Source organism: Ambystoma mexicanum, chromosome 2p (assembly GCF_040938575.1).
Source record: "Ambystoma mexicanum isolate Mex_15411 chromosome 2p, UKY_AmexF1_1, whole genome shotgun sequence".
Lineage (NCBI taxonomy): Eukaryota > Metazoa > Chordata > Amphibia > Caudata > Ambystomatidae > Ambystoma > Ambystoma mexicanum.
The window spans coordinates 526,779,928-526,795,634 of record NC_090923.1 but is presented as its reverse complement, the minus strand read 5'-3'; the positions used below and the strand labels follow the sequence as shown (position 1 = coordinate 526,795,634).

The following is a 15,707-nucleotide window of genomic DNA, read 5'->3' as shown; positions in this document are numbered from 1 at the left end:
CCAAGCACAAGTAAACGTGAGGATTTTTTGTGGCCTCTGAGAACATTCTTCCATCCAATTGAAAGAAGGACAATTACCAAAAGACAACGATTGGACGATAGACGAGGCTTCAGTAAGCACAACTCAGAAGTGTCTTGCATCTAATTTGTAAAATAGTGTGCCTATTAGATGTCACAATGATCTGCTATCTCTGGAGCCTTTTCTGAACTATTACAACAATTTATAGTTCTTCAGAAACAAAAATGTCCTTTGATGTTTCAAAGGACATTTTAGTCCTATTAGCCAAGTTTATCAAACATGCATTTTATTTCTCTTCCATATGTTCAACATCTCCATTTGAACATGCATTCCCATTTCCCTGTTCGCGGCATGGTCAAAATGTTGATTGCAAAGCAGTGTACGGATACGTGTTGTGCGTGAATAGTTTTCGATAACGCCGGCATGTTATTTCCGAGGGCAGTGCAGTGGCGAAAGGGCTTGGAAAACAGCTTATGGCATCTGGTGGTGGGAAGAAGGGATGGAAAGGGTGGGAGAGTGAGAAGTGCTGCAAGTGATGCATCTCATTAGAAGACAGTAGTGTGGCCACGGTATCCGTGCATACTATGCCAATTCGCGGTTACCTCAACAGGCAACAATCTTGTGTGGTCATTGCAGGCAGCCTTCGTTATGGCATGCCAGCTGCAGTGGCGAGGTCTTTCTGTGTTGAGTGATGGCAGGCACATTTGCAGAAGGGGAGTGCATTCCACAATACATGCACATTTACAGATAGTGTGTACTATGGTGTGCTGTGTGTGTTAAGTCTGTAGCACCTTTAATGTATGGCTGCAGCCCTTGCACAGAAAAGTATGTCCACTGCTTGCAGTCGGTGCCATATTGTCGCTTTGTGTGTGTGGTTCGGCTGCATTGCACACATTGTTGGTTGCATGGGTGTGGCGATTGGTACAACATCGTACAGTTGTCAGTGTATGGGTGGAGATGCTGCAGTGACCAGTCGTGTACTGTGTCCACTGGGTGCACTAATGCAATAGCGTAAATATGGAAGAGGTTACGGTGCAAATGGTTTTTACATGTGCTTGCGTAGTGTGCACTGCGCGGATTAGTAAGTGTTGAAGTGCACTATGCAGTACTGCTTGTATGCATGTAGTACAGTGTGGAGAGCAGGACCAATGTTGCGACGATTATGTTTGGTTGGCATTATTACAATGGTTTCTGATTGGAAGTCGGTAGTGGTGCCACATCCTGTGGTATGTTTGTGCATTACGGTAAGTGGAACATGTGTGCTTGCATTCCTGCTTTAGGGTGCAGAGGTTGGGTAGAAGTGCTGGTGCCCATGGCTGTGTTATGTTGTGGTGGGTGGGCCTTCATCACAGCCACCATAATGTAATGCAGTCACGCACTTTGTCAGGTTGGTGACTTGTACGCAATAGTTGTGGAGGACATTGTAGACTTGGTAGAGCAGCAGAAGTGAGCTGCTATGCCTACATTAGCATACGGTGCACATCATTGCCCCTGTTGCACAATAGGGAGCCATATGTCACCATTTGCGTTTGCTATGGTTAGGCCCTTAGAAGACCCTTGCTTTAGGAACTGTTGTAAGATATGGCAGCATGAAAGGACGTGCTCAGCAGCACACATGTAAAACATGGCCAATGCACACAGCCTCCTACATACCGTTCACCACTCCTGCACCCAATAGCGTAGGCCTTAATCACAGCCACCATAACATAATGCAGCCATGCAGTTGTCACTCTGCATGCATTTGAAGTTGGTGACATTTACACAATGGTTGTGGAGGACATTGTACACTTGGTAGACTAGCGGAAGAGCTGCTATGCATAAATTAGCCTATGGTGTACAGCATGGGTGTGGTGATTGGTAGAACAACGTACAGTTGTCGGCGTATGGGTGGCGATGCTGCAGTGACCAGTCGTGTACTGTGTCCACTGGGTGCACTAATGGAATAGTGTAAATATGGCAGAGGTTAAAGGGCCTGGAAAAGGGATACATTACTCACCGTAATCGTATTTCTGATGCTTGTATCTGCTTAGATTCACATGCTGTGCATAGGCCGACATCTAGTGGAAGCTGCAGAGTATTACAGTTGTTGTTTCGAAACTCGAAAAGGGACGTCGACAGGGCGTGCCAGTAATACCATACCCAGTGTGACGTTCACTGTACCCATGATCCCTCATGCGTCAAGGTCCCTCAGATTGTTATTTTTCTAACATGAGGTAGCATGAGGTGTAGCGTGAGTGCAGTTGTATCCAAGCAGATACGTATTAGACAAGCCCGTAAGCATCCATGCAACTTCTCTCCGAGGGGAGGATGGGTGGGTCGCATGTGAATCTAAGCAGATATTCAAGCATCAGAAATACGATTACGGTGAGTAATGTATCCCTTCTGAGGCTTGTGGAATCTGCTTAGAACACATGCTGTGCATAGATTAGCGAGCAGTGTTAGAAGAAGGTTGTGGGATGTGAGAAGGTTCATGGGCGAACAGATGTCTTAGAACCGCTTGTCCCACCTGTGTATCTGTCTTGGAAGGCGTGTCAATGCAGTAAGGCTGGGTGAAAGTGTGTATTGAGCTACATGCGGCTGCTTTGCAAATGCTGTCTACAGGGACATTTGCGATAAAAGCCACAGTGGCTCCTGTACTCCTCGTGGAGTAAGCCCTCGGCGTAAAAGGCAGTGTCTTGTTTGATAGGGAATAGCACAATTGTGCACATCTGACTATCCACCTAGAGATGGCTTTCAAAGGACTGTTTGCTGTGTTGTGCTGCCCACTCTCTTTGCGGAGTCCGCTGTGCCTGCCTTTCTACTTTGTGAATTTTCGTATGGTACTTTGCATTTTCTACAAGCGAGTCGCCACTTTCCTTGGAGGAAGTCCTTCGCTGTAACACCGCTTTGTGCCTGACCCGTGGCTTGATTGGAAACAGGTGACTGGAGGACCGCCTAGACTGGCCTAATTCATAGCTCGTGCCTTAGTGCTTGTGCCTATTAGAACTGCGAGTGTTGAATTGTCTAAACAGTATTGCGAGAATCCTTTTTAATTCATATCCCTCTTGTCATTTCTTAAAGGTGCAACGACCCGTTACGCCTCCCGCATCACCAAATAATCCCCGACTCCAAGCGCACCCGCGCTGCGCACCGCGAAGCACCGCAAAGGACTGTTTGCTGTTCGCGGCGCGTGGTGACTGGGGCTCATGAAGTGGTGTTTGCACAGGGCACTGCCGGTTTAGAACACTGCATCAAATGCTGTGAGAGCTTTCACAAGGTATTACTGTTTATAGATGCTATGACATTCTGCCTATGTTAAGAGGATTTCTTGTATTAACTTTACACTATTACATGTGCTCATTTCTATGGATACTTCCTCCCTTACTTTAAGGAACGGGAAAAGGCTAAAAGATTATACCAAAAAGCCTTCGATTAATAAACCTCCCAAAGCAAAAATGGAACTATCCCATTCAATAGTAGAAGGGCATCCTTCCTTCTCATCAATTCCCCCACAAACAAGTTCCATAGCAAACTCTGAAGAATCTGTGATTCCTCAGAGTTCTTCTGATATACACCCAGACACACAACTTCCTGTCTCATCATCAGAAATAAAAGTAAATATTCTGTTTTCTCTCAAAACCGTTAATGACTTAGACATTAACTCCGATACCTTTCCAGGTGCCTCAGACAAAACTTGCATCCCTATCTCGGATACATTGATGCTTGCACCTGGTATTATTGCTGCCCTAGAAAGGCGCATTAGCCTCTCTTTAGGCCCTTCCACCCCAGCAGCAGCGTCTTGTGGTTTGCGTGAACCGGTACACTTTCACCCCACTCCACTTTCTACCTCCCCCATGTTCACTCATCCAACTACTTTGCCCAAACATACTAATGATTTTTTTGCACCAAGCAATCTAGGAAGTTCACCCACAAGCGAATTTAACCCTCTCAAGAAACTCCTTCTAGATGATCCCCCACTCTTGGACTCTTCCATTAATCAGTTGCCTCAAGAGTCTCTTTCTGCTCCCTTTTCGCCACACCCTCAATTGTCTCCTATACCCCAAGCAGAGAACTCTTCCCACCTATTAGAAAAGAATTACATTCTTTTCCTGTTCTCACACGTATACTAAACCTTTTAGGTAAAGGCCACGAACTCACTCACTTACACTTAAAGGACATTAAAGAGTCAATCATGAACAACTCTTTACAACTCTCTAAAATCGAAGGATTTATGCTAGCCCAGGAAGCCTGTCACAATTTTCACATTAATTGTGCAGAACGGAGTGCTGAGCTTGTAAGGAGGAGTCTGCCGACTACAATCTCAACCCAAGATCAGACCTCTCAAAGTACTCAAACATCTGAAGTGACTTTTTTGTTAAAGGGCATGCCGACATCATTTGCGAATGCTGTCACTAAACCTAGTAGTCTTGAGCTGTTAAACTGTACTTCTCCACCAATTGACATTGTAGAAGTGGCTCATCTACAACATGAAAGAATTCTGCAAATTGAACACTTGCTATACAAATCTCAGTTATTTTCTGCAGATTTGTTCCAAAATGATAACTTAGAGCCGACAATTGCTACTGTGGAAATCTCTCCTAACAGTCCCTGAGCTCTTACTAATTTACTTGATGAAGAGACTTCTAAAAAGAGGCTAGAAGTCGCCGAAACTTCTCCAAACATGCATCATGCATCTCGTAGAATGAAAAAAGCTTATCAAAGAGCAGTAAAACGGAGCAATAAATCCAAGATGAATAAAACACCCTTTTCCAGTGGTAGTAAGGCCGCCGCATCCTTGCAAAACTCGGCCCGCTGTCATGATGCCTACCTCCAAGGAGCCAGGTCCGACCCAGCAACCCCAGAGGCAGGCATCATTCCCCCCAGGGAAGTGCCAGCGGGCCCAAGCTGGGGCCCTTTGGACACAGTCCTGGCGCCTTAGGCGCCAGGCTCATGTTAGACCCCTGTCCTGGCACCTTAGGCGCCAGGCTCATAAAGCTAGACATGTGTTCAAGTGTTTTAATGTGCACTTACCTGATGCAGACCATGCTGCTACATCCAGGCCCTCTTGAGGCCTGAATGGAACTACTTTACCTGTGGGACTACTTTCCACCTGGGTGTGGTCAGGGAAGGATACATACCTGATCGGTGGAAGGATACATATCTGGAACTTCTTCCAAAGCTATTTAAACCACGCCCGATCAGCAACTCACGCTTCGCGTTGTTCTGCTCCTCGCAGCTGGACGCTCACCGTGTCAGCTCCTGCATCTGGACTTCAGCCACGCCTGTCAGCAACCTGGGTCGCCTGCAAGGGGAGATAAGAGAGAATTGGTAAGAAAGAAGACCTTACCTGCTAAAGCTGCATCACGGAGATATCACACCGACGATCCTGAAAGGGAAGACATTTTAAAAGCATTTCGCTTCGATCGCTGCAGCGCTGCATTTCACTCACCTTTCCTGGGCGCCTCCATCTTCAGCAGCGATCATCCGGATCCGCACCCACTTCCCTGAGCCTAGAGAGAAAAAGACAAGAAAACAAGGTGAGAGAAGGAAGGGAATAGGAAAGGCTCAGTTTCCTTCTAAGACTTACTGGTTGGGTCATTCCCATTTCATTTTGGGTCCTGCCGCTTCCTGGCATTCCGGACCCCGGCCCCTATGGGGAAAAAAGACAAAGACATTGAATGAGCGAATGCAAAGACATTACCTGAACGCTCATCCAGAACTTACCTGTCATTTACTGGAACTGCACGTTTCACTTCGGGTCGGCGCCATATCTCCGGCATTCCGAACCCCGGCCCCTAAGGGGAAAAAGACATAAGCATTAGCGCTTGCTGCAAAAAGACAATGAACATAATTATTAAGCTTGAACTTTTGAACTTGCAACAGAACTCTTACAACGCCTCACGTGAATAGTCAAGCTTATTTTGAACTCCCATCAAACCTCAATCCAGTGAAGTAACTGGGTTTCAACGTGCCCCTGCATCAGAAGCAGGATGGAGAGCTCATCCTTCCAGACCCTAAGGTGAGACTTCACGGGGAATCGTGGAAGGGAATTGTGGAGGGTTGGAAGGGAGTGGGAGGCTTGAGCATTATTCCGTCAGTAGGTAATACTCCCTTTTCAAGCACAGGGGAATATTCCTGCGAGCCAGGAAAGCCAGAGTAGAGGGGCCCTTCCTGTCCATCTTCAGAGTCCTGCGCTTCACTATTGAAGAAGCATCACTATTGGCCAGACCTGCGCCTCCGTGGGGATCAGGTGAGCGTGACAGAACACGAAGCCTACCCACAATTTCCCACCTGGGCGCTATGGAGACTTCCGAGACAGATCAGCTGGCCAGCTTTTGGGGGAATTACGGGCAGAAGTGCATTCAGCCCGCCAGGAGACTAACGCTCTCAAAAGAGAACTGATCCTATCAAAGGAAAGAACAGATGACCTGGCCAAAAGGTTATTGCAGGCCCAGGCAGGGCACACTCCTTTACCTAATTCCGGAGGTACTTCCACATCTATGGGTTTGAATAACCCGGCACAAATCAATCTACCTGGACACATGCCTTTGGCCCCGCCTGAACGTTTTGCGGGGGATCCCAAGAAATATGCCGTCTTTATGAACCAATGTCGTTTACACTTTCTATGCAGACCCGCCGGGGCCTTCCCTAACGACCAGACCAAGGTAGCCTTTATACTATCTTACCTCAGTGGCAGTGCTGCCGATTGGTCTATTCCATTGGTAAATCAGGATGATCCCATTCTCCAGAATTTTCAGGGTTTCCAGGCCAGCATGGAAAGATTGTTTGCTCGACACTCTCAAGGACAGGCCCTTGATAACAAACTGCTATCCTTACGACAAGGTAATCAGGATCTCCTGTCCTACGTTGCCAGCTTTAATAGACTGGTTGTGGAAACTGGATGGCCGGAAAACAAAAGGATCACATTGTTTCATCGAGGCCTGCACGGAGAGCTTAAGGATGTTCTAGCTCAGATAGTAGATCCACCCCAGGTCTGCGCAGACTACATAGACTTGGTGGTTCAACTTGATCACAGACTTCAAAATAGAAAAGCAGATCGGTTCAAGTACGAAACCCGAGTACCGATCAAAACCCACGCTAACTCCAAGAGTACCGACGTATCCGAACCTATGCAAATCGGCCGTGTTAAAGGACCATTAACACAGAAGGAACGAGAGAGAAGGCGGCAAATGCAACTTTGTCTGTATTGCGGGACTTCTGGTCACTTTCTTCGAAATTGTCCGGGTAAACCACCTAAGAAGGTGGTTGGAGCCACTGATAACGATTTATTGACACCCGATTCGGGAAACGACCTAGCCCGACAAGCGTAGGGGTCCGCTTGCCGAGCTTGAAAACAGACTCTTTGACCTCGCATTTTGTCATGCCAATGGTGCTAGTGGACCCAAAACAGCCTCAGCAGTTGCATGCTATAAAAGCATACATCGACAGTGGAGCTATTGGAAATTACATAGACCGTGAATTGGCTTCCAGGATTAAGCTCCCTCTCCGCCCGAAAGTAACCCAAGATGTCATTACTACAGTAGATGGAACCGAAATAGCCTCGGGGCCTGTAACGCATACCACTGTTGAAATGACACTGGTGGGTCAGGATGGACATCGGGAAGCAATCGTGTTTGATGTGATCAAGGCCCCACAATTTCAAGTAATTCTTGGAATTCCTTGGTTAGAAACACATAATCCCAGAATTGACTGGCGAGCAAAGAAGATAAGTTTTCCTGATTGTGAACCAACTTGTTATCCAAGAAATCCAGTTATGGGTCTAGCCTCAGCAACTTCCACCCCTGTACAGCTACCACCAGAATACCAAGAATTCCAAGACGTTTTTCAGAAGGAACAGACTAACACGTTACCTCCCCATCGGTCTTATGATTGCCAAATCGATCTGGTACCCAATGCTCAACTACCTTGTAGTAGGATTTATGCTCTTACGGAACCTGAGAACCTGCATTTGCGTCAGTATTTAGATCAGTACCTAGCCAATGGTTTTATTCGCCCGTCCAAGTCTCCAGTCTCCTCAGCTCTGTTCTTCGTGCCGAAAAAAGAGGGCGACCTTAGAACATGTATAGACTATCGCGCCCTAAATCAAATAACGATTAAGAATCGTTATCCTCTGCCCTGAGCTTATCGACCAGGTGAAAGACGCTTGTGTGTACACCAAGTTAGATCTCAGAGGAGCTTATCATCTGGTGCGTATAAAAGAAGGCGACGAATGGAAGACTGCATTCCGCACCAAATTTGGGCTCTTCGAATATCAGGTGATGCCCTTCGGTTTGTGCAATGCACCTGCCGCCTTTCAGTACTTTATGAATGATGTTCTTCGGGAACTTATCGATGTCTGTGTCATTGTTTATATTGACGACATCCTGGTGTACTCTTCTTCAGAATCCGATCACAGAAAACATGTTAGGGCAGTTCTTGAGAAATTGCGCCAGCACAGACTATTTGCAAAGCTCGAAAAATGCGTTTTTCATACCACAGAAGTTGTTTCTCGGAAATGGACTCGCGAAAGGTGGACGCCATCCTCAAATGGCCATCTCCTAGCTCGGTGAAGGGAGTTCAGAGCATGCTCGGCTTCGCCAATTTCTATCGAAGATTCATCCCGGAATTTTCCCGAACAGTCCAACCCATCACAGCTCTCCTAAAGAAAAACAAACGCTTTGAATGGACTCTTGAGGCCGAACAAGCCTTTCAGGACCTGAAAACCAAATTCACCTCTGCACCTGTATTGAAGCACCCGCACCCAGATCTCCCTTACATTGTGGAAACCGACGCATCCAGTTCGGCCATGGGAGCTGTCCTGTCGCAAAGAGACCCAGAAACTAACCAACTACACCCTGTGGCCTTTTGGTCCAGGAAATGTTCTCCTCCTGAAATCAACTACGCAATTACCGACAAAGAGTTACTGGCTATTAAATCTGCTTTCAAGGCTTGGCGTCACTACCTTCTCGGGGCAAGACACACCATCACCGTAATTACGGACCACAGAAACTTACAGTATTTAAAGACGGCCAAAGCTCAATCTTCACGACAACTCCGATGGGCTCTATTCTTTGCGGAATTTGATTTTGTAATTACCTATCGCCCTGGCTGCAAGAATGGTAAAGCGGACGCCTTATCCCGGATTGGCATGGAAGAACCCAATTCGAGTTTAGAACCTGTGCCAATCATACCTGAACAAAGAATCTTAGGCCTAACTTCATTGCAAACTATTGAGGACATCCAAACGCAAGTAAAACAACTTCTAGACTCTTCAGCCTTACTGGAATGGAGTCAAAAGGGTCCTCATTACACCGTTAAGGATGATTTACCCTACTTCCAGGAGCGGTTGTTTCTGCCAAGTAAAGAATTGCAAGAACTTGTTATTGCCCATCATCATGAATCATTAATGGAAGGACACCCTGGTATCGCTAAAACGGAGGAAAAAATCAAACGCCACTTCTGGCGGCCTTCTTGGAGAAAAGACAAAGTCTTTTGTATTGTCTTGCGGAATTTGCGCCCAAAACAAGGGTCAAAAGAAAAGGCCAGCCGGCCTACTTCAACCCTTGGATATTCCACCGGCACCTTGGCACACCTTGTCAATGGACTTTATAACTGACCTGCCTCCTTGTGCTGGTTACAACACTATCCTTGTAATTGTGGATCTATTCTCCAAAATGGCCCACTTTATCCCTTTAAAAGGCTTGCCTTCAGCTTCCACCTTGGCCAAGGAATTTCTGGAGAATATAGTTCGCATACATGGTTTCCCTTCCATATTAGTCTCGGATCGTGGAAGTCAATTTATCTCCCATTTTTGGAAGAAGTGTTTCCAACTAGCACAAATAGATGTGCGGTTATCCACCAGCCACCACCCCCAGACCGACGGACAAACCGAGAGAGCCAATCAGACTCTCGAGCAATATCTTCGGTGCATGTTACACCAATCCGAGTTAAATTGGAAAGACATCCTTTGGATTGCAGAATATGCATACAACAATTCAGTGCATTCTGGAACCGGACAAACTCCTTTTTATACTTTGTATGGTCACCACCCTCGGACCTCTGACCTAGATCCACCTCTGACCCTGGAAATGCCCGCAGTAAATCATCTGCATTCCACAATAACCCGAGCCTTCAAAGAAGCTGCAACTCATTTACAGCAAGCCAAGAAAAAGTATAAAGAAAACGCTGATTTGCACCGAAGTAAAACTCCTCCTTATCAAGTAGGAGACCAGGTATGGCTAGCAACGAAACATTTACCCCTCAAGGGCCAGCGAACCTTCAATCCCAGATTCATATGACCCTATCCCATCAAGGCTATCATCAATCCCGTGGCCTTTAAACTGGATTTACCGTCTAACATGCGTATTCATCCAGTTTTTCATGCATCACTTTTGAAGCCAGTACAACCAGGGACCCGACTGTCCAAGCCTCCAGACCCAGTTCAAATTGAAGGGGAATTAGAATTCGAAGTTAAAGACATTTTAGGCTCCAAGGTGTTAAAGTCAAAACTCTTCTATCTTGTTGACTGGAAGGGATATGGACCTCAGGAGAGATCGTGGGAGCCTAGTAACCATGTTCACGCACCTCGATTAATACAAAGGTTCCACCGGAGATTTCCGAACAAGCCAAAACCCCCGAAGGGAACAACCTTGGGAGGGACCTTGAGGGGGGGGGTACTGTCATGATGCCTACCTCCAAGGAGCCAGGTCCGACCCAGCAACCCCAGAGGCAGGCATCATTCCCCCCAGGGAAGTGCCAGCGGGCCCAAGCTGGGGCCCTTTGGACACAGTCCTGGCGCCTTAGGCGCCAGGCTCATGTTAGACCCCTGTCCTGGCGCCTTAGGCGCCAGGCTCATAAAGCTAGACATGTGTTCAAGTGTTTTAATGTGCACTTACCTGATGCAGACCATGCTGCTACATCCAGGCCCTCTTGAGGCCTGAATGGAACTACTTTACCTGTGGGACTACTTTCCACCTGGGTGTGGTCAGGGAAGGATACATACCTGATCGGTGGAAGGATACATATCTGGAACTTCTTCCAAAGCTATTTAAACCACGCCCGATCAGCAACTCACGCTTCGCGTTGTTCTGCTCCTCGCAGCTGGACGCTCACCGTGTCAGCTCCTGCATCTGGACTTCAGCCACGCCTGTCAGCAACCTGGGTCGCCTGCAAGGGGAGATAAGAGAGAATTGGTGAGAAAGAAGATCTTACCTGCTAAAGCTGCATCATGGAGATATCACACCGACGATCCTGAAAGGGAAGACCTCATTTTAAAAGCATTTCGCTTCGATCGCTGCAGCGCTGCATTTCACTCACCTTTCCTGGGCGCCTCCATCTTCAGCAGCGATCATCCGGATCCCCACCCACTTCCCTGAGCCTAGAGAGAAAAAGACAAGAAAACAAGGTGAGAGAAGGAAGGGAATAGGAAAGGCTCAGTTTCCTTCCAAGACTTACTTGTTGGGTCATTCCCATTTCATTTTGGGTCCTGCCGCTTCCTGGCATTCCGGACCCCGGCCCCTATGGGGAAAAAAGACAAAGACATTGAATGAGCGAATGCAAAGACATTACCTGAACGCTCATCCAGAACTTACCTGTCATTTACTGGAACTGCACGTTTCACTTCGGGTCGGCGCCATATCTCCGGCATTCCGAACCCCGGCCCCTAAGGGGAAAAAGACATAAGCATTAGCGCTTGCTGCAAAAAGACAATGAACATAATTATTAAGCTTGAACTTTTGAACTTGCAACAGAACTCTTACAACGCCTCACCTGAATAGTCAAGCTTATTTTGAACTCCCATCAAACCTCAATCCAGTGAAGTAACTGGGTTTCAACGCGCCCCTGCATCAGAAGCAGGATGGAGAGCTCATCCTTCCAGACCCTAAGGTGAGACTTCATGGGGAATCGTGGAAGGGTATTGTGGAGGGTTGGAAGGGAGTGGGAGGCTTGAGCATTATTCCGTCAGTAGGTAGTACTCCCTTTTCACGCACAGGGGAATATTCCTGCGAGCCAGGAAAGCCAGAGTAGAGGGGCCCTTCCTGTCCATCTTCAGAGTCCTGCGCTTCACTATTGAAGAAGCATCAGCACTCGAAGCCAGACCTGCGCCTCCGTGGGAATCAGGTGAGCGTGACACCCGCAACCAGGTCAACACTGATGACATACTAAACTCTTCTTCATTAGGAAACGAAGACCTCCAGCTTAATGCCAGCCAATTAAATGAAGAGAGTTTACGCGCACTTCAATTGAAATCGACTAAAAAAGCTCAAAAAGGAGCAAAAAAAGTTGCTCGTTTTTCCTCTCTTAAACCAATTGCAGAGTCTGTAATTAATGATGACAATACACCAGCAACATTTTTGTGTGTTGAAGGTACTACCCCTTCCAGTTCCATGTCTCAAGCAAACCTAAATTCCTTTTTTCCCTTAGTGGAGAACAAAAAACAACCTGCAGTGGCATTGCAGGTAATCCCGATAAAGGAATGGCTGAATCGAAAGCCTCAGGGCCAATGATGGTTCAGGCACTGATTCATCAATCTATACCAGCCCCAGCTCCGTTGGTAACTCAAGTACCGTCTCTGCAAAATTCTGTACTTCAAGCTCCATCTCCTGGCATAGTTCCACAGATGTCTAATACACCTAGGGTTGAGCTGGTAGTGAAATCCTCTCTTCTTTTGGAAACCACTACCTCTCAAGATCCTGCATCTGTGGTAGCTTTTCCAATTCATGCTGAATTAAAGAGTGCGCATGTTCAGCCTCACAGAGATCTATGTTCATTCAATGACATTCCAGAGGAAACTCAAACCTTAATTGGATGGTCCAGCAACCCACAAATAAATGGACCGGTGCCCATCAACCGCTTATTTCTGATGAATACTCTTTACAAAATTCCTGCCTTGCGGAATTTAATCTCACAAGATGTTGAGTGGATAAAGCTCCCTTTGACCAATAACAATAGGATGCTTTGCAAAGCCTTATCGCCAATCATTGCGAAAGTAATCTGGGAACATTAAACTGATCTACTCTTCCTGGAACTTGAATTGCAAGCCTTTCCATCGCTGGAAAAGGTGATGAAATTCTTGGAATTCAAACCCCCATTGTTACCTAAAAATAATGCTACTTCTCACAATCCCTCGTCTGACCCCTAATCTAGCTCTTTTTACCTCAGCACTGAATGGTCTCTTAGGGATTTTGCCGTCAGCATTACCACCTGTACAATCTGTGTTACCCAACTCTACTGCTAACTCGAATTCATAATGTAAAAAGTTTATCATTCAATCCTGGAACTGTTGTGGTTTTAATAATTTGCTAACTTGGTACAATAACAAGAATATTGAAGATTTGCCTTCGTTCTTCTTTCTACAAGAAACTATGAGTTGTAATGATTTTCAATTTGATGGGTTTACTGCCGTTCACAATGCTGCTATACTCCACTTAGCCGGACGACCAGTTGGAGGCATTACTATTTTACTCAACAATGATCTCTCTTTTGCAATAATTCACAGGATGTCTAATCAATTATCTCTAGCCCTTATTCTTGACATTAATATTTCTGGAAAGAAAAGAGTTATGCTAATATCACTGTATTGAACCCCATCTCGCTTTGCATTGACGAAGCTATCAATATATTAAATGAAATGTTGATGGATGCCATTTGCACATATCCAGACATTGAAGTCATCATTTGTGGTGACTTCAATGCATTTTTATATGCACCATTATTCATTCCAACGCACAATACATCTAATCACTTTAAGATTGCCTGTGCAAACAGGTAAAACATGGGCTCAGTTTTTTTCATGTTGGGATCTTGCTGTGATTCAACCCCAATGCTTAAAATCCTTTTTCATATGGCATAGGGGTAACCATTGCTCTTCCATTGATTATATAGTGGTCTCAAAACACTTATCAGGAATTATTTCCCAGATCATCTCTAATTTCCCGTTATATGGAGACCATGCTATACTGTCCGGTACTACGTTTGTGGAATTAGCTTCCTTTGCTAGATCACAAGTATTGGCCCTAGTTCATAGTGACCGACATCTTCTATCAATTGGTTGGAATATATCAACTTGTCGTCAAATAACTTTTCTTGTCAATCTCGATTGGTGGCCTATTTCCAAGCTAGAGGATAGTAATTCACAGCCCATCATTTCCTGGAATCTTCAGGTGATAAAATTGCACCTAATCGCCATAGCTGACACTTCCTTAAAGCAGCAAAATTCATCTCGGTCTGAGTGTCTGCTATCAAACATACTTGACAAACTAAAATCAGAACGAAATAGCGCACTAAGAACTTTGAAGAAACAGTTTTCTTCAATGGATTGTATCAGCTATGTGGTTGCAAAAAAAAGCCTTTTAAGTAAACATAAAAATAAAATAAAAGCTGCACGTACCTCATTTCATTTAATAGGTAATCAAAACATGGTGAGGTTGATCTGTAATCACAATATTCGTGATATATGGAAGATTCTTAGGGGAGCGAACAAAAGCCTTCAGCCTTCTTTGGAATCCGCCATGGATGGAACTTCATGGGTTGCTTTCTTTAAACAAAAATATCTATTACCAGAATGCTTTAAAGAGGTTGACATTATGGCTTTAGCAACACAGATTCCATCGATCTGTCCATGGTCCATAGAAGATGTTTTCTTTGCAATAACTAAATTAAAAACCTCAAAATGTGCAGGCCCTGATGGTCTACCGCCTTGTGTCATCAAGGACGACCCACTTTTTTGGACCACTATTTTTGACGATTTTTCAATCCATCTTTGCTTCAAAAAGTCTTCCATCCTCCTGGACCTGTTTCATCATTATCCCTTTTCATAAAAAAGGGCCCTTAAACAATCCTCTTAATTTTAGGCCCATTGCACTAATCGATGTCGCGGCAAAAAATTTTGCACCACTTCTGCTGAAAGATGTTGAAAAACATATTACGGAAAAGTGCATATTAAATAAAGTACAGACTGGTTTCAGAAAAAACATGGGAACCCAACTAAATGCAACCATTCTTGCACACTTCATAGCTGGAGCGCATGGTCCTTTCCACGGACCTGTTTTCATTGCATCACTAGATCTTTCATCCGCATTTGACTGCGTTATTCGCAGCAGACTTTGGGAAAAAATGCTAAATCTCAATTTTCCGTCTTCTTTAGTAGCACTCATCGCATTGCTGCATTACCATACCTCTTTCAGAGTATGAATTTCTAACAGCGGGCTGCTGACTGAGGCCATTCCGACGGCAATTGGCGTGAAACAAGGATGTAACCTCGCAGCAGTATTATTCAATCTTTATCTTTCAGACATTGAAGACCTCTGGGATTCTTCACAAATCAATGCGGTTCGGCTTGGCAAACTCAAACTTTCTTGGTTGGCATATGCAGGTGATGTGCTCATATTTGACAGCACGCAATCTGGCCTTCAGAAAAAATTAGAAATCTTTGACCAATTTTGTGTATCAAACAACCTCACAATACATTTCTCAAAATCGAATATTCTAGTGCTCACTTCCAAAAAAAAGGTGCGGAGATTTTGCTGGCATATTAACTTCAATTATCTTCAAATTGTTACACAGACCATATATTTGGGTTACAATCTGGCTAATAACTCTTCTGCCACTTTCTGGCAAAAAGCATTGATTGAAAAAGTACTACCCTTACAAAATTAAATGAAAATCATCATCCGAAAATATTGCAAGCTTTCTTTAGTGCCATTGTTTCA

At 45.3% G+C, this 15,707-nt stretch overlaps 1 protein-coding gene across 1 annotated transcript in view; it reads right to left on the bottom strand.

Annotated features, from left to right (window-relative positions):
* ISY1 (ISY1 splicing factor homolog) overlaps positions 1 to 15,707 on the bottom strand; it is a 574,895-nt gene that overhangs the window by 5,652 nt on the left and 553,536 nt on the right. The window lies entirely within an intron of this gene.